This window comes from Melanotaenia boesemani, chromosome 16 (assembly GCF_017639745.1).
Source record: "Melanotaenia boesemani isolate fMelBoe1 chromosome 16, fMelBoe1.pri, whole genome shotgun sequence".
NCBI lineage: Eukaryota > Metazoa > Chordata > Actinopteri > Atheriniformes > Melanotaeniidae > Melanotaenia > Melanotaenia boesemani.
Genome location: NC_055697.1, coordinates 34,518,216 through 34,546,208, shown reverse-complemented (window position 1 = coordinate 34,546,208; position 27,993 = coordinate 34,518,216). Strand labels below are relative to the sequence as shown.

At 46.7% G+C, this 27,993-nt stretch overlaps 1 protein-coding gene across 1 annotated transcript in view; it reads right to left on the bottom strand.

Annotated features, from left to right (window-relative positions):
* Nucleotides 1–16,406, bottom strand: part of LOC121656050 (spectrin beta chain, non-erythrocytic 1) — a 180,194-nt gene extending 163,788 nt beyond the window's left edge. Inside the window, exon 1 of the mRNA XM_042011042.1 lies at nucleotides 16,291–16,406. The gene's annotated coding sequence lies outside the window, so the exon portion shown is untranslated. The remainder of the gene's footprint in view (nucleotides 1–16,290) is intronic.
* Between the last annotated feature and the right edge of the window lie 11,587 nt (nucleotides 16,407–27,993).

Genomic DNA, 27,993 nt, shown 5'->3' with positions numbered 1-27,993 from the left:
ATCAATAACTTGTGTTTTTCTTGTTGTAAAAATCTGTCACAAAAACACTGAGCCTGACCTGTGTCGAGCCGACTTTAAACCAAGCAAGCCAGACAGATGGGGGCGGTCATCAATAAGTCATGGGGCCACGTTTGCTCAGCCGGGCGAGTTGTTTTGTTCAGATTCAAGCAGAAAATTCTGATAAAAGCAGAGAACAGAAACCTTTATCAGTCCCTCAGTGGGGAACAGTACAGGTGGAGTTGCATAAGCACACAGTCAGTAAAAACATGTCCAGTTTCTGGTCTGCAGGGTGAGTGTGTACACCCCCCTTCACTCCAAAAGACCGCCGTCTCCTCTTAAGATAGACCTGCTCTAAACCCTTCGTGTACCATGGTCCGTGTTGTGAGTCCAGTCCAATTTATGGTTTAGGTGAACACCCAGGTGCTTATAAAAGTTCTTTCTCAATGTCTGTTCCCTGGATGTTTACCGGTGAGGGGACAGCAGACCGGCGTCTGAAAATCCACCATGTCCTTGGTTTTTCCTGCATTGATCAGGAGGCGGTTTTGCTGACACCAGTCCACAAAGTTCTGCATCAGTCCTCTGTAGTCCATGTCGTGGTCCTCAGTGATCAGTCCGACAATCGCAGAGTTAAATCGTCACCATATAAATTGTGCAGCCCCAGGAAGAATAGCTGCTGCTATGCAAAGGCAAATGGGGATCTTAAATAAACAAACAAACAAACTTCTTCGGAACGCAGCTGTCCGTATGTCTGCAGAGGCTGAAGAGAGACAAGACCAGGACCGAGACCAGGACCAAGGACGCCTACACACACACAGAGCTGGGCTTCTCCAGGTGAGTCTAGCAGGAGGATAACCGCCTAGAGGAAACCTTGAGAAAAACCACCTCAGCCCCTCCTGAAGAACCCCCCAAAGCTTGCAGTGAGGACCCACCCCCTTCATCTCATCATACCCAGGTCACCCTCCCTCTCCCCATCCCCCCATCCTCCCCTCCCTCCTGGACTGAACCAAACTCCTCATCTGTCTCCAGCCTGATAACAACCAGCATCTGATGGATCTGAGCTGGTCCAGGCTGCAGCTCTGTGGGTACTCATGGTTCTCCACGATAAGCCGGGCCAACATGCAGGTAGTTTCCTTTGTCCCTGTTTTTATAGGCAACAGTAAGACTGATAAAGGTTCAGAAAAGCCAGATTCACCCAATACATTCTAAACATTTATCACATCTTGTGTTCATTCCTCATCAGCCTCAGCCTGACCAGAATAACACCTGGACAGGTAATGTTTTTAGTACATTGAAGCTAGCTTTGCTAAATGTCAGATCTCTGGCTGGAAAAACATTTTAATCAATGATTTTATTACAAAGCACAAAGTTAATGTCTAGTTTTCACCAGAAAGCTGGTCAGACAGAGAAAATGATGCTTGTTCTTATAGAAGCAACCCCTCCAGACTTCAGCTCTGTGGGTGGAGCTAGATCGCATCAGAAAGGTGGAGGAGGGGCCGTTTGCTTTAATAATTCCCTCCAATGCAGCAGGTATCTTAGAAAACTTTGTCTCTCCAGATGACCTCCCCTCTCGTGTGGTGGTCCTTGACATATACAGACCACCTAAACACTGAGCAGCGTTTCTGATGACGTGAACTGCTGAACAACTGATGTTGTTCTGTCTGATCATTCCTGGGTTTTTCTTTGAGATGCTGTTAATGTCAACAAAAAGCCCAAAGAGAGGTTATCATAAAACGGTACACTGGTAAAAATCCCACTGAAATGTTTCTACCAGCCTTCCATAGTTTCTAACCCAGAACTTCTATCCAACCGGGCCTGGAATGAGTTTGCTTCTTTCTTTACTGACTACATCCAGAAAACCAGGCAGTCAGTCAGTGCTTCCATGCCAGGGGGGAGGACATATGTCACACCAGGACACACTTTTCTCCAGTCAGTCCTAAAAACCTGGATGAGATCCTTGTCCATCTGAAAACCACCACTTGCTGTCTTGACGTCCTGCCAACCGGGTTTTTAAGAATGTTTCAGGATGCATGGCCTTAGATTTCTTCCAGGTTATAAACACGTCTCTGCTTTCAGACGTCTTCCCTCAGACCCTAAAAACAGCTGTCATCAAGCCGCTACTGAAAAAGAAAAACCTGGACTCGTCCCTCATGAGCAGCTACAGGCCGATAACAAACCTCCCCTTTCTTAGTCAGGTTCTAGAAAAAGCTGTCTTCCGGCAGCTTCTAATTTACCCTGAAACAGGTTCTAATTTACCCTGAAACAGGATCTAATTTACCCTGAAACAGAATCTAATTTACCCTGAAACAGGTTCTAATTTACCCTGAAACAGAATCTAATTTACCCTGAAACAGAATCTAATTTACCCTGAAACAGAATCTAATTTACCCTGAAACAGGTTCTAATTTTCCCTGAAACAGGATCTAATTTACCCTGAAACAGGTTCTAATTTTCCCTGAAACAGGTTCTAATTTTCCCTGAAACAGGTTCTAATTTTCCCTGAAACAGGATCTAATTTACCCTGAAACAGAATCTAATTTACCCTGAAACAGGTTCTAATTTTCCCTGAAACAGGATCTAATTTACCCTGAAACAGAATCTAATTTACCCTGAAACAGAATCTAATTTACCCTGAAACAGAATCTAATTTACCTGCTCCTTCACCAATGATTCCTCCTCCACCAGCCACTCCTCCTCCACTAGCGTCTGCTCCTTCACCAACATCTCCTCCTTCACCAGCGTCTCCTCCTTGACCAACATCTCCTCCTCCACCAGCCACTCCTCCTCCATCAGCGTCTCCTCCTTCACCAGCGTCTCCTTCTCCACCAGCCACTCCTCCTCCATCAGCGTCTCCTCCTTCACCAGCGTCTCCTTCTCCACCAGCCACTCCTCCACTAGAGTCTCCTCCTCCACCAACGTCTCCTCCTCCACCAGCCACTCCTCCTCCACTAGCGTCTCCTCCTTCACCAGCGTCTCCTCCTCCACCAGCGTCTCCTCCTTCACCAGCGTCCGCTAATCCACCCACGTCTCCTCCCCCAACAGTGTTTCCTCCTTCACTAGCGTCTCCTCCTCCACTACTGTCTCCTCCTCCACCAGCCACTCCTCCTTCACCAACATCTCCTCCTACACCAGCCACTGCTCCTCCACTAGCATCTCCTCCTACACTAGAGTCTCCTGGCTCCTCTTCCACCAGCGTCTCCTCCTACACTAGCATCTCCTTCTTCACCAGCTTCTCCTCCTTGACCAACGTCTCCTCCTCCACCAGCGTCTCCTCCCCCACTAGCGTCTCCTCCTTCGCCAGCGTCTCCTCCTTGACCAGCGTCTCCTCCTCCACCAGCGTCTCCTCCCCCACTAGCATCTCCTCCTTCACCAGCGTCTCCTCGTGGACCAACGTCTCCTCCTCCACCAGCGTCTCCTCCCCCGCCAGCGTCTCCTCCTTCGCCAGCGTCTCCTCCTTCGCCAGCCACTCCTCCTCCACCAGCCACTCCTCCTCCATTAGCGTCTCCTCCTTCACCAGCGTCTCCTTCTCCACCAGCCACTCCTCCTCCACTAGCGTCTCCTCCTTCACTAGCGTCTGCTCCTCCGCCAACGTCTCCTCCTCCACCAGCCACTCCTCCTCCATTAGCGTCTCCTCCTTCACCAGCGTCTCCTTCTCCACCAGCCACTCCTCCTCCACTAGCGTCTGCTTCTCCGCCAACGTCTCCTTCTCCACCAGCCACTCCTCCTCCACTAGCGTCTCCTCCTTCACTAGCGTCTGCTCCTCCGCCAACGTCTCCTCCTCCACCAGCCATTCCTCCCCCACTAGCGTCTCCTCCTTCACCAGCGTCTCCTTCTCCACCAGCCACTCCTCCTCCACTAGCGTCTCCTCCTCCACCAGCCACTCCTCCTCCATTAGCGTCTCCTCCTTCACCAGCGTCTCCTTCTCCACCAGCCACTCCTCCTCCACTAGCGTCTCCTCCTTCACTAGCGTCTGCTCCTCCGCCAACGTCTCCTCCTCCACCAGCCATTCCTCCTCCACTAGCGTCTCCTCCTTCACCACTGTCTCCTCCTCCACCAGCCACTCCTCCTTCACCAGCGTCTCCTCCTTCACCAATGTCTGCTAATCCACCCATGTCTCCTCCCCCAACAGTGTTTCCTCCTCTACCAGCATCTCCTCCTCCACTAGAATCTCCTGGCTCCTCTTCCACCAACGTCTCCTCCTCCACCAGCCACTCCTCCTCCACTAGCGTCTCCTCTTTCACTAGCGTCTCCTCCTTCACTAACGTCTGCTCCTCCACCAACGTCTCCTCCTCCACCAGCCACTCCTCATCCACTAGTGTCTCCTCCTCCACCAGCCACTCCTCCTTCACCAGCGTCTCCTCCTTCACCAATGTCTGCTAATCCACCCACGTCTCCTCCCCCAACAGTGTTTCCTCCTCTACCAGCGTCTCCTCCTCCACTAGCTTCTCCTCCTTCACTAGCGTCTCCTCCTTCACTAGCGTCTGTTCCTCCACCAACGTCTCCTCATCCACCAGCCATTCCTCCTCCACTAGTGTCTCCTCCTTCCCCAGCGACTCCTCCTTCACTAGCGTCTCCTCCTCCACTAGCGTCTCCTCCTTCACCAGCGTCTGCTAATCCACCCACGTCTCCTCCCCCAACAGTGTTTCCTCCTCTAACAGCATCTCCTCCTCCACTAGAATCTCCTGGCTCCTCTTCCACCAACGTCTCCTCCTCCACCAGCCACTCCTCCTCCATCAGCGTCTCCTCCTTCACCAGCGTCTCCTTCTCCACTAGCGTCTCCTCCTTCACTAGCGTCTCCTCCTTCACTAACGTCTGCTCCTCCACCAACGTCTCCTCCTCCACCAGCCACTCCTCCTCCACTAGTGTCTCCTCCTCCACCAGCCACTCCTCCTTCACCAGCATCTCCTCCTTCACCAACGTCCGCTAATCCACCCACGTCTCCTCCCCCAACAGTGTTTCCTCCTCTACCAGCGTCTCCTCCTCCACTAGAATCTCCTGGCTCCTCTTCCACCAGCATCAGCATCTCCTCCTTCACCAGCCACTCCTCCTCCACTAGCATCTCCTCCTTCACTAGAGTCTCCTGGCTCCTCCTCCACCAGCGTCTCCTCCTCCACCAATGACTCCTCCTTCACTAGCATCTCCACCAACATCTAATCCTCCACTAAATGATACTTTTAATAAAAGATACTCAGTTTTTATCAAACTGCAGGATTTTAGCCAGGATGGATCAGGTAGTTATGTGATAATTAGCAGATCTGTCCCCTCCTTTTCCTCACACTCTACCCCTCCTGGGTCCCAGTCCAAATTTTCCATGAGGCTAGCGGTGTTTAGCTCTGTGATTCTAACAGTGTTTAGCTCAATGAGGCTAGCGGTGTTTAGCTCTGTGATTCTAACAGTGTTTAGCTCAATGAGGCTAGCGGTGTTTAGCTCTGTGACACCTTTAGTGTGTAGCTCCATGATGCCAAGTGTGTTAAGATCAATGATCAAAAATGGTGTGTAGCTCCATGATGCTAACATTGTTTAGCTCCATGATGCTAACATTGTTTAGCTCCATGATGCTAATTGTGTTAAGCTCAATGATCAGAAATGGCATTTAGCTCCATGACGCTAATCATCAGAAAGGGTGTTTAGCTCCATGATAGTAACAGTGTTTGGCTCTGTGACGCGACAGTGTTTGGCTGTGTTCTAACTACTTGAAGCTGTCCAGGTGGTTTGGCTCGCTTTAGTAAAGTTCAGACTGAAAAACGGAAGATGGGACATTTTTCATGGCAAGGCAAGTTTATCTGTACAGCACATTTAATTTACGAGACAACTCAAAGTGCTTTACATTAAACATTAAAAGCATTACAGCGGGGTGCAGAATACCTCCGGACTATCCTGGTAATCAATACGCCCTGAAATACGCCTTTTCCCACTCCCTCAAATCTTCCACACATGCTGTCATGGCTCTGGAATGAATGTTATATTCTCTGATGAACAGCAGTTTTCCTCATATCCATGTCTGGATAGTGTGTGTGAGAAAGCAGACAGATGGCCGATTGTTGTCCAGGAACTTCGGAAAGCGACAGAAGCACATTGAGATGGAGCATCGGGAAGCGAGTTCGGCTCCAACGCTGCCACACTGAATCAGTAAAGCTCTAATTTTCCAAAGCTGAGAGAAACTGTCTTTTTACTCCTCTCATTACAGCAGGTTTTCCTGCCTGGATGTCTGACCTTTCAGACAGAACCCAATCAAATTACCAGGAAAACCTAAACTTTCCATGAACCAGAAAAATCAGGACAATCCAGGGTGCGTGGGAATGAAGAACAGATGAGGATCTGGATTAAGCACACCGGCTCTTTCTGATGCATCAGACTAAACATGCTGCAGCAGTTTCTGATTCTGGTGAAATGCAAACTGTCCCAGGATCAGTTTTAGTGGAAGAACAGTCAAACAAATATGGAAAGAAGATGTGGAGGTTAAGACAAAGTGGAAATAAGAACTGATGTAACAGATGCAGTTTGATCACCTGTGGAAAGCAGTGGGACCGATGCGGATCAGAGCGGTCTGCAGCTCTAAACAAAAACACTCCGACATGAAAGAAACAGACATTTTGTTTTAGTGACCTTGAGGTAAAAGGACAGGAGGAGGACTGGGAGGAGGAGGAAGAGGAGGTTCAAATGGAACTCCACGGGGAAAAGATAACCTCCTTTCACTGCTTATAGGAGGAATTTTATCTCTTACACTAAACAGAGCAAATTGAAGCACAGAGACCAGGACGCAGCAGGTCCACGTCTTCATGAACCTGCAGCAGGAATGTTTCAGGATTCTTCTGGAGGAAAGTCACCCAGAATGCCTCATTTTGCAAACATTTCCCATCAAAGATATGAAGAGAATTAAATCAGCCAGGAAGAACACCTATGAAACGGGACGAGTAAATAATGAAAGAAGGAACCCTAAACACGACTGGTTTTCTCTAAACACGACTGGTTTTCTCTAAACATGACTGGTTTTCCCTAAACATGACTGGTTTTCCTAAACACGACTGGTTTTCCTTAAACACGACTGGTTTTCCTAAACACGACTGCTTTTCCTTAAACACGACTGGTTTTCTCTAAACACGACTGGTTTTCCTTGAACACAACTGGTTTTCCTTATACACGACTGGTTTTCTCTAAACACGACTGGTTTTCCTTATACACGACTGGTTTTCCTAAACACGACTGGTTTTCTCTAAACACGACTGGTTTTCTCTAAACACGACTGGTTTTCTCTAAACACGACTGGTTTTCCTTAAACACAACTGGTTTCCTAAGCACAACCAATATTACTGAAATTTCCAGCTGATGATACTATAACTGCTTTTCCTCAAGGTGAACTCCTGCAACGCTCGAAGTAAAAATGGCCTCCCTCTGATTTAAACATGTCATAGAAGAATAAAGTCATGAAATAATCTGTCATCACGTCAGATTCATGACATGTCCTTCAGCTGCAGAGCTGTTTTTCCTGCATCCTGATGGTGCTGAATCCTCATAAACTCCTAGTTCTTCACTATTATAGGAGGCCAACGCCCAGCCGGCCCCTAAAACCCTGAAACCACACGTCTGCAATGAGAAATCCCAAAGCCCAAAGTTGCAACTTCGATGAGACACAAAAGTGTAGGAAAGTTCGGATCCTGGGAAAGCCACAAAGGTTTATTTGGTGTTTTATGCCACTGTTAATGCTGAGATTTCCCAGTCTGGGATTAATAAAGTGCGTCAGATTCTAAAGCAGCAGGGAAGCAGACAGAGGCTGCTGCAGCTCTGCAGACCGGTAGAATCTACACAAGGATGGGTGGGGATTCGTCTCTGGAGACGGGGTCTGCAGAGGACTGGTTGTTCCCAAACTCTGACAGAAGCTGGACAGATCACAGAGGAGGAGGGTGGAGCGTCAAGGAGGCTGGGAGGAAGGAAAGGAAGAGGGTGAGGAGCAGAAGAAAAGAGGAAGGAAAGTCTGAGAAAATCTCATTTCAACCATCAGGCGTTTTATCTTAATATTTTTATTATTTTCCTTCAGCCTCCACCAACTTAATCGACACATTCAATTTCTCCTCTAAAGCCTTCGTCCATTTTTCCTCTTCCGTTCTCCTCCTCCTTCTCGCTCCAGCCTGCTATCGACCCACCAGACCAGGTTTTAGCTCCTGACTCACAGCTTCTTTATTCACGTCAGACATGATAAAGCTTCCAGCCACGTCGGAGAGAATCTTCCATCAGAGCGTTGCCGATGGAAGACCAGACGCCATCGTCCTGATGGCCGATCAGCTGATGATCAATTCACCACCAGTTCGATGGCCATATTTTATTGACTCACTGGGTCGTAATACCAGACCCTTGATCCATCAGGTTCAGGATCCATTGATCAATATGAGACAAAATCAAAGGGGATTTAACTCAATCGCTTCTGTTCAGACCACAAAGGGCACATTTTCTTCTTATCAATAATGTTTGACAGAAGTTTACTGGATGCATGACTGATCAAGATGATCAGGTTGGATCACTGAACCCAGAGGCAATAACACCACTTACCGTGCAGTACGTAATAGTAGTAATTTACCAGTAATACTACGTAATGAACGCATGGCGTGTCATCTTGACATGGATGCAGCTCCGGTGGAGGACCGCTTCATCGGTGCAACCATGTCTACGTTATAAATCCCCCGACAGGCCATGTTCTAGCTGGAGATGAATGCTGGCTCGGCATCACATCGCCTCCTAACTTGGTCCTGTTGCAGTAAGAGGAGCTGATCATTGCTCCTCCACCTGAGTCCTCCTCGTTCATCTGTTGGAGCATAGCCAAAGATTATTCTGGTATGTAGACATCATGGTAGATGTTATATTTCAACATTGTTTGACCCAGATCATGTTGATATTCTGGATCTGGTCCAGAACGATAGAGGGGGTACTGGATGGGCTGTTGGTTCTTATCTCAGGTGAGTTACGTTGTGGTATGGCATTTCCCAGGATGCCGAGTGTGTCAGCAGGCATGTGTGGGTAAGAAAATACAGCTGTAAAGCCCTTTAATACCCCCCCGATGAAAGAAGACATGGGATCATGTTGCAGCTGCAGATGAGGGGGTGATGTAAGTCCTGCAGAAACTGAAACATGAAAGACTTTCAATTCAGCTCAGAGTCTGAAGCTTTGCACCATCCCAGTTCCACATCCTGTCTGGTTCCAGTGTCCAACACGAAGTCTGGGATCACCGTCCCAGTTCCACATCCCGTCTGGTTCCAGTGTCCGACACGAAGCCTGGGATCACCGTCCCAGTTCCACATCCCGTCTGGTTCCAGTGTCCGACACGAAGCCTGGGATCACCGTCCCAGTTCCACATCCCGTCTGGTTCCAGTGTCCGACACGAAGCCTGGGATCACCGTCCCAGTTCCACATCCCGTCTGGTTCCAGTGTCCGACACGAAGCCTGGGATCACCGTCCCAGTTCCACATCCCGTCTGGTTCCAGTGTCCGACACGAAGCCTGGGATCACCGTCCCAGTTCCACATCCCGTCTGGTTCCAGTGTCCGACACGAAGCCTGGGACCACCGTCCCAGTTCCACATCCCGTCTGGTTCCAGTGTCCGACACGAAGCCTGGGACCACCGTCCCAGTTCCACATCCCGTCTGGTTCCAGTGTCCGACACGAAGCCTGGGATCACCGTCCCAGTTCCACATCCCGTCTGGTTCCAGTGTCCGACACGAAGCCTGGGACCACCGTCCCAGTTCCACATCAAAAAGTAAAACCTGGACCAAGTGCCCCCGCCCCTCACCATCACAGTGACACCTCCGGGTGTCCCCATGCGACCTAAATCTATTTCACTTGCTGGGTTTTCTCCAACACCCAGCATGCTAGGATAGTGAGCCACAAGTCCTGGTCTTGACCCGATCTGGACTAGAAACACCAGCAGACAAGGGGGGTAGTGGAAACCCGATGGTTCATTTATCAGGTATGCTAAAGAAGTCAGACAACACAGAAATCTAATCAGACCGAGTTTTGTTCAAGGTCAACATGTCGCGTTTGTTGGTCCCAGAGACGATGAGAACGGCCTCGCCGGCCATGCTGGCCTCTGACATTTAAATAACTGTCAGATAACATCATCAAGCCTTGTTGGTTCCAGTCTCCTGAAATTGTGAAAATACACTCAGATGTGTGTTTTTATGTGGGAAGGACAGGAAGCAGGATCATTTCTAACCTTTCAGGCATGAGGATTTTCAGCCTCACAAGGAGACGGATTGTTCAGCTGTTCACGTTTCCCAATGGACGTGAAGGTCTTCACCTACACCGGAGCAGGAAGCTCCTCCAGCTTCTTTTTCTTATTAAATATTAAACTTATTCTAGCTGGGTCGTAATCAGCATGTGTTCTGTGGTGTGCCGACCACCCAAGCACAATTAGGACTTTCTGAAAGATTTTTCAGACTTTGTGACTTAAATGACACCCAGGTATGACAGATTGTTGACTGCTGGTGATAGTTGTTAGTTCTTAAATATTACTGACTCCTAATTTTCAGCTTTCTGGTCCCACTCATGGACGGGTCATACTCCTGATCCAGTCATGTGGTCTGTCTGTGTGAAACTTAGTGATTTGTGAAGCAATCACTGTCCCCTTTTTTGTGACATTTCCCTCCCCTGTCAAGCTGTCGCTTGGTGTGCAGCAACACAGGATTATTAACTCGTTAACTCCTGCAATATTTTCAGCTGAGTTTTTAAAAACTTCTTTGGGTAACGAAGGTTTCAATGCATGCTTTGATACTAACGGGCCTCTGTCCCAGTTTCACACAACTTTCCAAGCCGTCCTAGACAAGGTCGCCTGTTAAAAACACGACGTCTAAGCTTAAAGCTGAGCCATGGCTGAATGATGCCACTCGTGCAGCAGGAAAGAGTTTAGAAGGACTGAGCGAGTGGTAGAAGGATAAGCTGCAGGTGTCTTCTGAAATTTTCAAGGGCAGCAGGCTTCAATATCAGAGGACTGTGAGAACAGCTGAGACTAAATATTTGTCGGGTCGCATCCTGTCCCAGAACCACCGTGTGCTTTCTAACACCATAAATAGTGTCCGGAAACCTCCTCGTCCTGATGGTTTGGAAGCATCTTTAGCAGCTGCGAGAAGTTCCTGCATATTTACATCAGTAGGACACAGAAAAAGGTGTCCTTCAGTGTCTTAGAGGACATAACTGGTCAGCTTAAACCAACAGGCTCACCCATGGATGTCATGCCCCCTCGTTATGCCTGTGATCGGCACTTATGTGCCTGACACACGGAGTCTGCATGCGGTCGGCTACGGCGTAGCTGATACTGCGTCTGCAGGAAGTAGGCCATTTTGGGTCAAGGTTGCCATTTTGGCATTTTGCTCACGTTGCTTAAATTTTATCGTACCGCCACCAAAATGGCTGAGGATGTTCATAAGGCATGTGTCTTTAAAATTATTAAAAGTTTCCTAATAGGAGAAAGGGCATAGAGGGGGCAGGGCCTCAAAGTTTGACGTCTCGCTATGAAAAACAAAAGTGATATAACTTCCACATTAAACAATAAATCTGAACCAAAATGATGCCAGTCCCATCCTGAACACATCTACATGTCAATATTTGGATTATGAATTGTCCACGCCCCCTGGCGACAGGAAGTCATGGTTTTTACTCGAAGACCCACTTCTCTGACATTTTGGACACAACCAGGTCCAAACTGGATCAGACAGCAGAAAACAGGTTGGCGATGATATCCAGAGAAAACTGTTGCTCTACGCTGCAGGGCGAGACCGTGGCGCCATGGCGAACTTCGATAAGACGCCATGACATCATAAATCATTATAAATCCCTCAATTCTCACCCAATCCCCATCAGACTTGCAGGGACTAATCAGGGTCTGGCCCTGAACAGATCCGTATGACCAATTCTGGTCTAGTCCTAAGCCCCACCCACTTTCAACAGGAAGTGCTTTTTTCAGACGTCGGGGTCCATCTCCTCAGGAATGAAACTTACACACTTGAAAGTGCTTCACAACAGGTCAAACCCTTTCATGATACCACAATAAAAAACTTAAGTTCGTTCGCCAAATGTAACGATGGCAAATAGTGGTCCGACGCCATCAAACAGGAAGTACTTGTAACTGACCCATTGTAACATTGATCTCCACCAAACTCGTCAGGGAGGAGTGCGGACCGGCCGAGAACTCAGCCACATTGACATATGCTGGAAAAAATGCAATATGGCTCTATAGCGCCCCCTACAAATATTTAATTGATCACAACCGCCCACTACATTGACCGATATGGCTGAAATCCGGCATATTGATAGAACTTGGAAGGATGTACAAAAAAGCCTCTTGGACCTATATGATAACTTCAACAGGAAGTCGGCCATTTTGAAAAAAGTGTCATTTTTGCGGTCATTTTTGCATGTTTCTTTGCCTTGCATTTAAACGAACTCCTACAGATTTTATCGTATTTACCTCAAACTCAGTCTGAACACTCCAGAGGCATGTGTGGTCAAAAGTTATCAAAAATTTTCTAATAGGAGGTGGCATTCAGCGGCGGCGCCTCATCAAGTTTTGATGTTTCGCCATCAAGCACGGAATCCAGTATTTCTGACATACAACACTCAGTCTGCACCAAACTGCACGTTTCACTTCAGTTCCATGCCGACCACATCTACATGTCCAGATGTTGTCACCTGAAAATTGCTCAACGCTGCATGGCGAGACCGTGGTGCCATGACAAACTTTGATAAGACTCCATGACATCATTAATCAGTATAAATCCCTCAATTTTCATCCAATCACCATCACACTTACAGTGATTAATCAGGGTCTGCTCCTGAACAAATACATATAACTACTTCTGGTCTTGGCCTAAGCCCCGCCCACTTGAAACAGGAAGTGTCTTTTTCAGACACTTGGGTCCCTCTCCTCAGGAATGAACCTCACACACTCAAAAGTGCTTCAGATCAGGTCAAACCCTTTCATGATACTACAGAAAAAAAAACTCAAGTTCCTTCCTCAAGCAAAACTATGGCGAATGGCATCCACCGCTATGAAACAGGAAGTACTTGTAACTGACCCAATGTACTCCTGATCTCCACCAAACTCGGCAGGGAGGACAGTGGTCAGGCCTGGAACTGATTCAAATAGACAGATGCTGGTAATATGGCTCTATAGCGCCCCCTACAAATATTTAATCTATCAGCTCCAACCACTGCTTTGACTGACATTCATGAAATGTGGCATATTTATAGAACATGCCAGGAAATACAAAAAAGCCTCTTCATGTCCTGATATTGTCAACGCCATAGCCCCGCCCCCTGGGAACAGGAAGTCCCACCATTTTAACCTTTTAATACCTGTAAAACCAATTAAAACTCATTAATGTCATCCTTCATGAACTCATGGTTAAAAATATGACTGTGATGGTTAAATTATTCACCATGAAACAGGAAGTGACTCTAACCCTGCTGTCAGTTGACCAATAGAGGTCATATTTTTCTGGTCTCAGAGTTCCAACCTGAACATGTTTGTACATGAAAAACGACCATGGCGCCACCCAGTGGCCACGTGAAATTTTCCTCTTTATAAAATCATGCTCCCATTTGTAGGAATATGACACTACTTGTTAGAAATGAGGTCATGAACGATTCAGATGTCATCACTGGTCAGACTGAGATGCCAGTGTATCCTCCCATGAGGAAAATCACCCCTTAATGTAGACAACCTCTGGAAGAATGGCCACATATCTGCGGGCGACAGCGAGCGTGCTGCGGGAGGAGGTTGCCGGCTGATGCGGTGGTGCAATAGGCCGGAGCGGCGCCAGAGGTCCAAGGGCCTTCAGTGCTGCTTGCAGCTTTAATTTAGTTATTGGAGTTTTAAAAATGAACCTCTGGCTGCAGATCCGCCATCCGACAGAGCTGAAGAAACCCAGCCTGAGCAGTTAGGTTCAATATGCTCGGTATGAGAACCATGAGGCCCGGATCTCCTCAGATCTCCGCCTGCATCACCAAGCCTGGATCCACACTACTGATCAGCGGAAAACCCTGACTCGGAGCCAGAACACCGTGCTTTGCATCCGAATCTGCCAATGGAAACACCACACGTCTTCAGACAGAACCACCAAGCCCACATTATCCAGTAGATCCGAGTTCAAACCGCATGCTGAACTCCAGTAAGCAAACTTCTCTCATGGGACAATAAACACCAGCATCCAAGATGGGAATTCAAACTAAATGCAGCCGGCCTGGTTCTGATGGTCCAACAGTGAAAATCGAATCTCCTCCGCAGGTCTGATGAGCATCAAGAACGGATTTAAATATCTGCACCACAGAAGACTTTCCCTTTACACTCGGAGGACGAGTGTGTTGGCTGGTAGGGAAAACTCACCGATACATTAAATAAGGAGAAAAACAAATCCAGAAGGAAAACTGGGATTAGGAGTTTTTCTGTTTTTACTGCAGCATTTATGAAGGAAAACTAGAAGCAGGAGACACCTCGCTGACACATTTTTTAAGGCTCCGGTCAACAAGGGAATGTTTCCTACGACCGCTTTCAGGAAGAGTCGGGAATGGAAGGAGGAAGCCCAGAGAGGAGGACAAGACGGAAAAATGCAGACGCAGAAGATGGAAGTGGGAAAGAAGAAAATAAAGAAAAATTAGCTAACTAAAAAGGCAAGAAAAAGCAAGAAGTTAAAGGAAAAGAACAGAGAAAAGAGGGAGGAGGAGTGAAAGCAGCGGTCCGGTCTGGATCTGGTTCAGGGTTTAAACCCAGGTCAGCAAGGAAATCTGCTGAGTCATTACAGGGCATATCGGAGCACCTCAGGCAGATACCGAAAGCATCCAAACTACACCCAAACCCTGAAGAGTCCTCACAAACTACACCCAAACCCTGAAGAGTCCTCACAAACTACACCCAAACCCTGAAGAGTCCTCACAAACTACACCCAAATCATGTACAGTCCTCACAAACTACACCCAAACCCTGAAGAGTCCTCACAAACTACACCCAAATCATGTACAGTCCTCACAAACTACACCCAAACCCTAAAGAGTCCTCACAAACTACACCCAAACCCTGAAGAGTCCTCACAAACTACACCCAAATCATGTACAGTCCTCACAAACTACACCCAAACCCCGAAGAGTCCTCACAAACTACACCCAAATCATGTACAGTCCTCACAAACTACACCCAAATCATGTACAGTCCTCACAAACTACACCCAAACCCTAAAGAGTCCTCACAAACTACACCCAAACCCTAAAGAGTCCTCACAAACTACACCCAAACCCTGAAGAGTCCTCACAAACTACACCTAAATCATGTACAGTCCTCACAAACTACACCCAAACCCTGTACAGTCCTCACAAACTACACCCAAACCCTGTACAGTCCTCACAAACTGCACCCAAACCCTGTACAGTCCTCACAAACTACACCCAAACCCTGTACAGTCCCCACCCAAACTACATCCAAACCCTGTGCAGTCCTCACAAACTACACCCAAACCCTGTACAGTCCTGACCCAAACTACACCCAAACCCTGTACAGTCCCCACCCAAACCACATCCAAACCCTGTACAGTCCTCACAAACTACACCCAAACCCTGTACAGTCCTGATCCAAACTACACCCAAACCCTGCACAGTCCCCACCCAAACTACACCCAAACCCTGTACAGTCCTGACCCAAACTACACCCAAACCCTGTACAGTCCCCACCCAAACTACACCCAAACCCTGTACAGTCCTGATCCAAACTACACCCAAACCCTGCACAGTCCCCACCCAAACTATATCCAAAACTCAACAGAGTAATGAAAGGTTTGAAAGATTTATGAAGCACACAGAGGTCTGAGATCTTCGCCCTGCAGAGCTCCTGCGGGATTGTTACAGCAGGAAATCTGGGAATTTTTGCTTTTTACTCTGAGGTCAGTGGACCACGCCTCCATAATCCCCACCATCGTCACCCCAGAGAGAAAAGGTCATAAACTGTCCGGAGTGTGAACAAAACAAACAACAACAGCCGTCAGCTGCTTTAAAGCCCGAAATAAAAAACAAAAACGCCTGGAGCGGATTTCTACCCGACTTCTCCTTCCTCCAATCCCGCGTCGCTGCACCAAAATCCACACAGGTGGTTTAGTCCAAGGCTGAAACAATCAGCTCGAGCCGCGGCGTTGAGGGCACGCGCATCCCTGCAACAGCTACGGCCCAGCAGTAGCGCGCGTGGATAAATACCAGCAGTTGATAACAGCGGCACAAATTCGAGCAAAGAGCCTGGAAAACATGTGACATACGGCGGCTTTTTACCCACCTGGAGGCCGTTAGAACTACGCTCAAGTCCCGCTGGAGTGAAGGACGAACGGCTGGAAGCTCGGAGTGAAAACACGGCTGGAGAACAACGTCCTCAAATCCTCCTCCTCTTCATCCCCGCCCTCAGCTCGGCCCGGACTGCAGCGCGCTTGGCGCTCGGTTCATTCACCCGAACACACCGGCAGAGATGTCTTTAGCCTGTAGACCAGAGACCGCCGAGTCCGAACCTCCAAGGCCACAGTCTGCAGGTTTTAAATGTTTCCTATTGAAACACACCTGACTGACATCAGTGAATCATTAACGGCGCATGCAGATGTTTATCCATCCATCCATCCATCCATTATGGAACTGAGTTGAACTTTTTATTAGACACAGGAGTCTAGATTAGGGTCTAGCTACACCCTAAATGTTCCTGAATGGTGCCACAAGTCTGGTTGTCGTGAGACTCCAAGGACAGAGTCCAGACACATTCCTTAACCCTTTAAAACCGCAGAACAGGTCGTATATCAGCACAAAGTTTTTTCAGTGTTCAGAATTTGTTGGAATTCCGTTCAAAACGTAAACAGTCAAAGCGTTACGTCCATTTTCTTCAGCCGACAACAGAATCCGGTTTGAAAATCACAAATTATTTAAATGATTTCATCTGATATCATACCTGACTTCAAAAACAAGCTATCACTCGGTATTCCGAGCAGTCGATCACCAGGAAGTTGGAACTCCAGCTGCACCAACTCGGAACAAATTGACGCAAAGCAGCTGATGTGTGATACAAGAAAATCCCAGGTCCACTGTAAACGTGTCCCCATGGGTACTGGTGACAACGATTAATTAACCTTAACAGCGTCAATAACAACTTACTGCTGTTTACACTAGAAACTTAATGACACTAAACATTGAAAGGATTTCAGTAAAGACAACAATGGACTACTGGTAGCGCTGGGTGCCACCATCTTTAAATCTGGAATCTCGAGGTCCTCTAAAACTTACGAGTTGGCTGCTCGGACAAACAAGAAATTCCTCTGAATTCCGAGTTCCAAGGATAACTGGAATGCACCAAGAGTCTTCATCCAGCTGATCCAGTACAACTCCTTCTATTTAAAATAATGATTTATTTATTCATTTGTTGCAGAGTCATTTTACAGAGAAAAATTATGCAGCTTATGCATCTTTTTAAAATAAATGTAAGTAAAACATTCAGTTATTAATTAAATTGTTTATACAAACAAATAAAACTCAAACAAAGCGAGAAAACACATAAACATCTCTGAACATGTTTCACTGGAAACCAGGAAGTCAAGTTGTATCACTACATTGTCTCCACCCATCTGAGCTGCATAGGTGTCAATATGAAGCACTTCCATGCCGATCTGAGTGGGAGGGGGAGTCTCTGCAGGGAGAAGGAGAAAGGAAGAGAGAGGAGAGAGGAGGGAAAGAGGGGAGAGAGAGAGAGAGAGAGAGAGAGAGGGAGGTCTATCTACATCTTCCATTTGGAAGAAAAAGTCATTAAAGAGTAAAAGTGAGGAAGATGATGGAGAGAAGATGAATCTATCACCTGCTCCTAGACAGTATATATATGTATATGTATATATATATATATGTGTGTGTGTGTGTGTGTGTGTGTGTGTGTGTGTGTGTGTGTGTGTGTGTGTGTGTGTGTTTTCTAGTGTGATGTGATTTTGCCAGAGTTTCTGTCTCAGCAAAGTTGGACTGAACTTCATCATGTTGCCTGGCAACAGCTGGTCTTCAGCACCCACTCAGGTGTGGTGGGAACGAAGGGGACAACTGAGTGGGCTGATATTCAGGGAGAAAGCAAATGGATCAAGAGGAGAGAGGACGGCTGGAACAACAAGAACAAGTTTTCTTTCCCTTCTGTATCACTCTCAAAAACACCCAGACACAGGGTGGTTTCCATGGAGATGACTATGGGATGCCAAAGCAGTTGCTGGGAGAGGAGGCGGCAGAAGAGGTCAGGATGATGAAGAGTGTGGGTGGGCACCATCATGGAGGCGTTTTTGTTTGCAGCAGCTTTAACAGAGAAATGTGAGAAGCAGAGTGGGAGAGGTGAGACTGGATGGCCTTTATTGGGGGCGTTCATGGACATAAAACAAGCAAGGAAAGCACAGCGTCAGGGCTGAGATGATCTCCGACACAGCAGCATGTGGTTTCAGGTCTGAGAAAGTAACCCCATGTGGACAGAAGGAAGATACCAGAAAAGCCAGATCCATGGCTGAATGGGGAAGAGGAACCAGCTCAGGGTCTAAAGCAAGTTTACACCAACTCTGGTCCACTTTCAGGTTGTACTGGTTGAACCTCCCTATGGCCAGATTCAAAGGGTTAAGCTGTACCGTACAGATAAATCTGTAAATAAAACTCACCTGACACACTAAACCCACCTGAGAAAATAAACTCACTTGAGAAACGACCAGAGAAACTAAACTCACCTGAGACAGTAAACTAAGAGGGATTGGCCCACAAATTCTTGGCATCCCATTGCGTTGGGTCAGCATTGTGCTAGCAAATCATTGTTCCAACATTCGTATTCTATTCTATTCTATTCTATTCTATTCTATTCTATTCTATTCTACAGTCATTTAGCAGACGCTTTTATCCAAAGCGACTTACATTTGAGAGGAAGAACAACAAAAATGAATTCAAACAAGATGGACGTCATCATTAAGTGAAAGTCAGACTGCTGGAGTCCAGTTGGACCAGCTGCTGTCATGTAGTGCTAGAGGCAGTGCATCTAATTTTTTTTTTTTTTAAGTTTTTTTTTAAGTTTTTTTATTTTGCAAGTCATTTTGTTTAAATACAAACATCACGATTTCATCAAACATCTTCTTGGGCATAAGTGCAGCAGCTTCTTCAGTACTTGGTTGAACCAAAGAGCTGGACAAATCTTTCTACCTCATTCTGAGTAGAAGAGTTAAGCTAAGTGTGGAAATGCTCCTTAAACAACTGAGTCTTTAGCTTGCTTTTAAAAGTGGAAAAGGACTCTGCGGATCGGACGGAGTTTGGTAGATGGTTCCACCACCGGGGAACAACAGAGGAGAAGAGTCTAGCTACTGATGTGGCGCCACCTTGTGGTGGGAGCACTAGACGTCTTTCACTGGCAGAGCGTAACTGTGGAGAGGGAGTGTAGCTCTGGATTAAGGAGTGGAGGTAGACCGGAGCCGTTTGGGTTATTGTTTTGTAAGCCAGAAGCAGAGCTTTGAATCTGATGCGCTGCAACTGGAAGCCAGTGGAGAGCGATTAGCAGCGGAGTGACATGAGCTCTTTTGGGCTGGTTGAAGACCAGACGTGCTGCTGCGTTCTGGATCATCTGCAGAGGTTTAACTGAGCATGCAGGCAGGCCAGCCAGTAAGGAGTTGCAGTAGTCAATGCGTGAAATGACCAGAGCCTGGACCAGGAGCTGGGCCGTGTCTTCAGTCAGGTAGGGTCTGATCCTCCTGATGTTGTAGAGAGCAAATCGGCAAGATCGAGCAACCGAGGCAACATGGTCCTTAAAGGTCAGCTGGTTGTCTACCATGACACCAAGATTCCTGGTAGAAGATGTAAACACAAGCGTGATGGAGTCAAGCTGCAAGCTTATCTGTGGCGGTAAGGAAGGATTGGCTGGAAAGACAATAAGCTCGGTCTTGGACAGATTTAGCTGAAGGTGGCGATCCTTCATCCATGCGGAGATATCAGCAACATGCTGATATTCACATTGAGATGTTGCGTCGTCAGGTGGGAAAGAAAGAAAAAGCTGAGTGTCATCTGCATAGTGGTAGGAGAAACCATGAGAGCTAATGATGCACCGAGTGAGGAGGACTTGGTCCTCATTTAGAGAGTGGAAGGAGCAGAGTGAGGCACCAGTAGCTGGTTTGGTAAGGCTGAGTTGGTCAGGCTCAGTGAATTGGTTACTGATGGTAGCGACCTTTTCAGTGAAGTAGGAAGCAAACATTTCTGCAGTCAGCACAGTGGGAGGCTGAGCAGGTGGTGGAGATAGAAGAGAGTTAAACACCATGAACATGTCGTGTGTTGGGAGCATTGCGGATCTTGTTCTGATAAAAAACTATCTTGGCCGCCTTTAGGCTGAATGTGAAAGTTTCAGGTTTTTGCTGGTACTCAGACAAGTCAGTGTGCTCTTTTGATTTGCGCCACTTTCTTTCTGCAGCCCTGAGTCTGGCTCTGTGCTCCCTCAGAACCTCTGTGAGCCATGGACTGGGAGGGTTTCGTCTGGCTGGTTTTGACACCAGACGACAGAGTTTGTCCAGAGAGGAGGCGAGAGAGGAGCAGAGTGTTTCTGTAGCCTCATTAACAGACAGTAAAGAGAAGTCTGAGTGGGAAGGGAGGGTAGAGGAAACCTCATCAGACAGCTGTGTAGGTCTGAGGAATCTCAAGTTTCTGCGGTAGGACGCCATTTTTGGAGCCGCTTGAGTGACATGAGGAAGGAAGACAGAGAATTTAACCAGGAAGTGGTCTGAGAGGTGCAGCGGGGTGACGGACAGGTCGGCTGTGGAGCAGTTTCTGGTCAGTACCAAGTCAAGAGTATTACCAGCTTTGTGTGTTGGAGGAGTCTGAACCAGTTTGAGATTGAAAGAGTAGATGAGAGCCAGAAAGTCAGTTGCTGTGGTTTGTCAATGTGAATGTTCATGTCTCCCATGACAATTAATGGTGTGCCATCTGCTTTTGGGTCCTCTCCAAGTCAGGCTCCAGGCACTGTGGGGTGACTCCAGGCCAGGCTCCTCCTGCGTCTCACCAGGTGCAGTTCTGGTGCTGTGACACTAGTACCTTCTGGACACCATTCACCTTGGCATGGTGGATCCGCAGGCCATCTCAGTTCTTGCATAATCTTATCACATATGCATTCCATAGTCATCGTCGTATTTCCATTTCCATGTATCGTCATGGGCTGGGTAAATAGGAAACCGGAGGGTTGAAGGCAGACACCCAGGACATGGATGAACTTGGGGCTGGATGATCAAATGACCTCAGGCAAAGCATATATGTTCTCTTTGGCATCAGCAAGCATGCCAGGTGCACCCAGAAGGTCAAGGTACCAGGGTTTGGCAGTTAACAGGTCCACAACTCTCTTTCCTACTGTCATCTGGCCCAGTTGGGGCTACGATCCAGCCATACTGTCATAATAAGCCTTTGTTGCAAGGTGCATCTCCATAAACAATGGACATGATGATGAAGCCACTTCCTGTCAGACTGTCCACCAATCAGAGAGAAGACGTTTCTGATGCACGGTGGCGCCACAAAGCAGCTGAGCTGGAGTTGGTTTAGTGAGGATAGCAGGTAAATAGTAGCAGGAATAACTGGAAATGAGGAAAAAGTGGAAACATAGAAATAGTTTCTGTTGTGTGTTTGTTTTAATAACAATATTTTTCCTCCTGAAAGCCAAGACTTGAGAGAACAATGAGATGAGAAAAGACTTGGTCACTGTTGATCTGTGTGTTATTTCTACAAAGTTCTGTTAGTAATAAATTCTGCTTTCTTCTTCTGGTCGGCCTTTATGCTGCTATATCTACTCATACATTCATTTTACATCATTTTAGCCTCATAATCTGACAGCTGAGGCTGGAAACATCATGTATGATGCTGACTGGGATTAAAAGCTCCAGCTGCTACACACTGGTTTAGATTAAAAAAGATTGTTTTACTTCATGACTGCAGATGTTGCATGACAGGCGAACCTCAATGTGCTGGGACAAAAAGTGGAGAGGGATGGAAAGGTTGGGGGTCGAGGCTGTGTCTGGACAACTGGAGGCATGATGGGAAAACAGAAGCATTCTTCCAGTTATTTATACATTAGCCTGAGAATCTGACTGTATTGGACAGCTGTGAGTTTGTGTCTGTAGATTAGAGGAGATTTCAGCAGATCAGGGTCAATGCCATAAACTGACTGGAGCTGAGAGAGAGAGAGAGAGACTTGGGGGGACGTTCTATGTCCTACTTTTTTTTATTGGCAAATAATTTCTGCATATGGGACTGGTCGGCTTCATGACCCACTATCGTCTACACACGGCTTAGCGTTCAGCCTCCAGCGGTTGGTAGTCGGCAGCTACTCATACGTGCAGCCACTATACTTGTGGGGACCTTTCTGACAGTGTACTTCCACCCATAAAGAGAATAATCCTGCTTTTTACACCAAGTTTGGTGGGTTTTTATTAATTGTATGAGAAATAACAGAGTTACACAAACAGAATAAGCAGCTGAGATCTGAGTAAACAAAGCAGTCCTGATCAAACAGGATGTAAACAAAGCAACATTCCAAGGAGATCTGTTTTTCACCTCTGGCACAACAACCAGGCCAACAGCTAGGCTAACAACTAAGCTAACCATCAGGCTAAAGGTCCATTTCTGCTTTCTTACACATGTATATAGTAGGGGCGGGACTTTAACACATGAAATATGATTAATTAACTACAAAAAATGAATTTAATTAACTGTGTTCCAAACAACGTGCACGAGTTGTCACTGTACAAGCTCTGCTACACCAATTAGAGCGACGCACACATCAGATCTTGGCTAAATCAGTGATGCTAATTTAGCTATGTTGGCACTATATTTAGCGAGTTTTCAGACCCGTCTAGTGACTCTATGTCAACGAAGCGACTAGCAACACATGTAGAGATATTTTCTGGTGTTACTGGAGACTTTTAGAAACTGAGGTGAAAGCATGTTGACTTCTTCTCAATGAGCATCTTCTGCCCCGCCCCCTTTCACAGGCCACTCCCTCATCAGTAGGCCCCTCCCCCCTCCATTAGCTTCCAGGTCCAGAGACATCTCCTCTGCTCCAGGACCAGATTGGAAGCTGCTGCTGGCTGATCCCGTCCTGGCTTACCATCACATGTTAATGCCTGTTAATGAAGCTTGTGGAGGAAAACATGTTCAAAGTTAAATTTCTGTAACATGTTGTAGAATCTTAACCAGAGAACATCTGGAGCTGCTGGTTAAAGGATTCAAGATGATACTTTCACTTTCACCAGGGATGTTTTCTATTTCTGTTTCTACTGTTTGGAATTGAAATACAATTAAATGGATTTTTCCAGACATTACTAGAGCTCTCCTCCCTGAGCCGCCACCTTATCATGGTGGAGGAGTTTGCGTGTCCTGATGATCCCAGCGGCTATGTTGTTGGGGGCTTCGTGCCCTGGTAGGGTCACCCATAGCAAACAGGTGTTTAGGGGAGGGACCAGACAAAGTATTGCTAAAATCACCCCTATGATGATGACAAAGGAAGGACCAGGGTTTCCCTTGCTCGTATATGGGTCACCCGGGCCCCCCTCTGGAGCCAGGCCTGGAGGTGGGGCATGGAGGCGAGCGCTTGGTGGCCGGGCCTTTGTCCATGGGGCCCGATCAGGCTCAGCCCGAAAGGGTGACATGGGCTTCCCCTCCCGTGGGCTGACCACCTGCAGGAGGGGCCATAGGGGTCGGGTGCAGTGTGAGCTGGGTGGCTGCCAAAGGTGGGGACCCTGTCGATCTGATCCTCGGGCAGAAGCTAGCTCTAGGGACTTGGAATGTCACCTCTCTAATGGGGAAGGAGTCTGAGCTGGTGCACGAAGTTAGATAGATAGATAGATAGATAGATAGATAGATAGATAGATAGATAGATAGATAGATAGATAGATAGATAGAAGTACTTTATTCATCCCAAGCTGGGAAATTTAGGTGTTGTAGCGGTACAGTCAATTAGCAGTTGTGCTTCTTAAGGTAGCAAAAAAATAAAAAACAGTTGAAGCGTGTTGAGCGGTTCCGGCTAGATATAGTTGGACTCACCTCGACACAAGACTTGGGCTCTGGAACCACTGTCCTTGATGGGGTCTGGACCTTCTTCCATTCTGGAGTTGATCCGGGTGGGAGGTGCCGAGCTGGTGTGGGCATACTCATTGTCCCCCGACTTGGCGCCTGTACATTGGGGTTTACCCTGGTGGACGAAAGGGTAGCCTCCCTCTGCCTTCGGGTGGGGGGACGGGTCCTGACTGTTGTTTGTGCTTATGCACTAAACAGCAGTTCAGAGTACCCACCCTTTTTGGAGGCCTTGGAGTGGGTGTTGGAGAGCCCTCCTTCCAGGGACTCCCTTGTTCAGCTGGGAGACTTCAATGCTCACGTGGGCAATGACAGCGAGACCTGGAGGGGCGTGATTGGGAGGAACGGCCCCCTGATCTGAATCTGAGTGGTGTTTTGTTACTGGACTTCTGTGCTCGTAACGAACACCTTGTTTAGGCATACGAGTGCCCAAATGTGCACTTGGCACCAGGACACTCTAGGCCACAGTTTGATGATCGAATTTGTAGTCGTATCGTCGGACTACTATGGAATACTTTAAAGGAAATAACAAATTTATACCATAGTATTTAGAAGTAGGAGGAGAGCTTCTAACAAGTCCTAAAGAAATCGCAAACCATTTGAATAACTATTTTATTGAAAAGATTGACAAACTGAAGAGTACAGTGCAGAATACAAATAATGATATCACAGTGAGATCAATAGAGCAGATTATGATGAACAAAAATTGTATTTTTAATTTTAAAAGTGTGACTACATCTAAAGTGGAGTTGATGTTAATGACTTGTAAAGATAAATCACCAGGGGTTGATTTTCTAGATGGAAGGCTGTTAAAACCAGTTGTTTCTATCATAGCTCCAGTGATTACACATATAATTAACCTATGTTTCACAAAGAACAAATGGCCACAAGCATGGAAAATTGCAAAAATTGTACCAATACCAAAAGATAAAAAGATGCAGTTCTCTGAGCTAAATAGTCGACCCATAAGTCTTTTACCAGTTTTGGGTAAGATTATGGAAAGAATTGTTTATGAACAAATTCAGTTTTATTTTTCCAATAATAATTTGTTTACTAACTTCCAGCATGCTTATAGGGAAAAACATTCAACAGAAACAGCATTAACACAAATGGTGGATGATTGGCACAATAATATTGAGCAAAGGAAAATAATCGGAGTTGTGTTTCTTGATTTTACGGCAGCATTTGATATACTGAATCATGAGTTGTTATTGGAAAAATTAAAATGTTATGGTTTCTCATCATCTGCATTATTGACAATTCAAAATTATCTGTGTGACAGACAGCAATTGGTTTATTTGAATGGGAGTGAATCAGACATCAAATATGTTAAACATGGAGTACCTCAAGGAAGTTGCCTTGGGCCTCTTCTGTATTCAGTTTTTACAAATGATTTTCCCTTAGTATTACAGAAAGCTCAAATGGCAATGTATGCTGATGACACAACAATTTACTTATCAGAAGCCACCATCGAGGAACTGAATGCAAATTTAAATCACGAACTGAAGTCTGTAGTAGAGTGGATTAATTGCAATAGATTAATGTTGAATGTGTCAAAGACTACTAGCATGGTGATCGGATCTAAACACAGACTGCGTTCAAATCCCAAGCTTGAACTTACCATTAAAAGTACACGAGTTCAACAAGAAAATGAAGTAAAATTGTTAGGTGTAATTATTGACCATGAACTATCCTGGACTAAGCATGTTCAGAGAATACTAATAAAGATTGGAAATATTTTATCTATGATTAGAAGATGTTATAAATTCTTCACACCACAAACTTCTAAACAGGTATGTCAAGCTCTGATTTTGTCACATATCAATTACTGTACAGTTGTTTGGTCCAATACATCATTAAATAACATCCGGAAACTTCAAATGGCACAAAATAAAGCAGCAAGAGTGGCCCTCTGCTGTGGAATACGGACAAACATAAGTAAAATGCATGACCATCTTCATTGGCTAGAGGTGAAATATAGATTATTATTTCTGTTGATGGTCTTCATTAGAAACATAATTACTTCAAAAAAGCCACTATTTTGTATAGTAAATTGTCCTCCAGTTCAGAGATGCATAACTATACAACAAGACATGCTAGTGGAGGTTATTTTACTTTGCCAATAAGCAAGATAGTTGTCAAATCTACAGTGATATTTAGAGCAATGAAGGAATGGAACTCACTTCCTGATTATATAATAAAACAGAATAATATGGTAAATTTTAAAATGAAATTAAAAGATTATTATTTAGCACGTAATTTTGATTTATAATATAGCTTATTTAGGTTGATTGTAACAGTCTGTACTGATTTGAGTTGACTGTTATTTCTTTGTGTTCAGGCCTGTTGAGGGGTCATGGTATCCTAGAGTAAGACAATTATTTTGTTGTATATTTAACTATTTTTTTTTTCATATTTTTTTCTTTAATGATGTTTCAGTGTAGGAGCTTGTGATGTGTGTTGCAGTCTTAGTGTTACATTTGTGTTACGGAGAGTGGGTATGTTGTGTGAGTTTGTGTTCATGTACTATATGTACTGTCTTGTATTATGTGTGAATTGTGCTTTTATTGTCAATTGCAAAAATTTAAAGACCCCAGGAAGAATAGCTGATGCCTTGCAAAAGCTAATGGGGATCTTAATAAAGAAATAAAGAAAGAAAGAAAGAAAGGACTTGCGGCTGCATGTTCTGGACACTCGGGTAAAGAGAGGGGCAGAGCTGTCCAATGATCACCACCTGGTGGTGAGTTGGCTCAGATGTTGGGGGAGGATGCTGGTCAGACCTGGCAGACCCAAGCGTGTTCTGAGGGTGGTGGAGGGAATACTTCAAAGACCTTCTCAATCCCACCAACACGTCTTCCGATGAGGAACCAGAGTCTGGGGTAGCTGATGCTGGCTCTCCTATCTCTGGGGCTGAGGTCACTGAGGTGGTTAAAAAGTTCCTCGGTGGCAGGGCCCGGGGGTGGATGAGGTTCACCCAGAGTTCTTTAAGGCTCTGGATGCTGTAGGGCTGTCTTGGCTGACACACCTCTGCAGCATCGCGTGGACATCGGGGACAGTTCCCCTGGACTGGCAGACTGGGGTGGTGGTCCCCCTCTTCAAAAAGGGGGACCGGTGTGCTCCAACTACAGGGGGATCACACTCCTCAGCCTCCCCGGTAAGGTCTATTCAGGGGTGCTGGAGAGGAGGGTCAATCGGATAGTCGAACCTCGGATTGAGGAGGAGCAGTGTGGTTTTCGTCCCAGTCGTGGAACAGCGGACCAGCGCTACACTCTCTTCAGGGTCTTGGAGGGGGCATGGGGGTTTGCCCAACCAATCTACATGTGCTTTGTGGACTTGGAGAAGGCATTCGACCATGTCCTGTGTGGGTTCTCTGGGAGTATGGAGTGCCAGACCCGCTTGTATGAGCTGTCTGGTCCCTGTACAACTGGTGTCAGAGCTTGGTCCGCATTGCCGGCAGTAAATCAGAATCGTTTCCAGTGCGGGTTGGACTCCGCCAAGGCTGCCCTTTGTCACCGATTCCTTTCATAACTTTTATGGACAGAATTTCTAGGTGCAGCTGAGGTGTTAAGGGGATCCGGTTCGGTGGCCTCAGGATTGGGTCTCTGCTCTTTGCAGATGACGTGGTTCTGTTGGCTTCATCGGGCCGTGATCTTCAGCTCTCACTGGAGCGATTCGCAGCCGAGTGTGAAGCGGCTGGGATGAGAATCAGCACCTCCAAGTCCGAGACCATGGTCCTCAGCCAGAAAAGGGTGGAGTGCTCTCTCCGGGTCTGCAATAGGGTCCTGCCCCAAGTGGAGGAGTTCACGTATTTCAGGGTCTTGTTCAGGAGTGAGGGAAGGATGGAGCAGGAGATGGACAGGCGGGTCGGTCCGGCATCTGCAGTGATGCAGACTCTGCATCGGTCTGT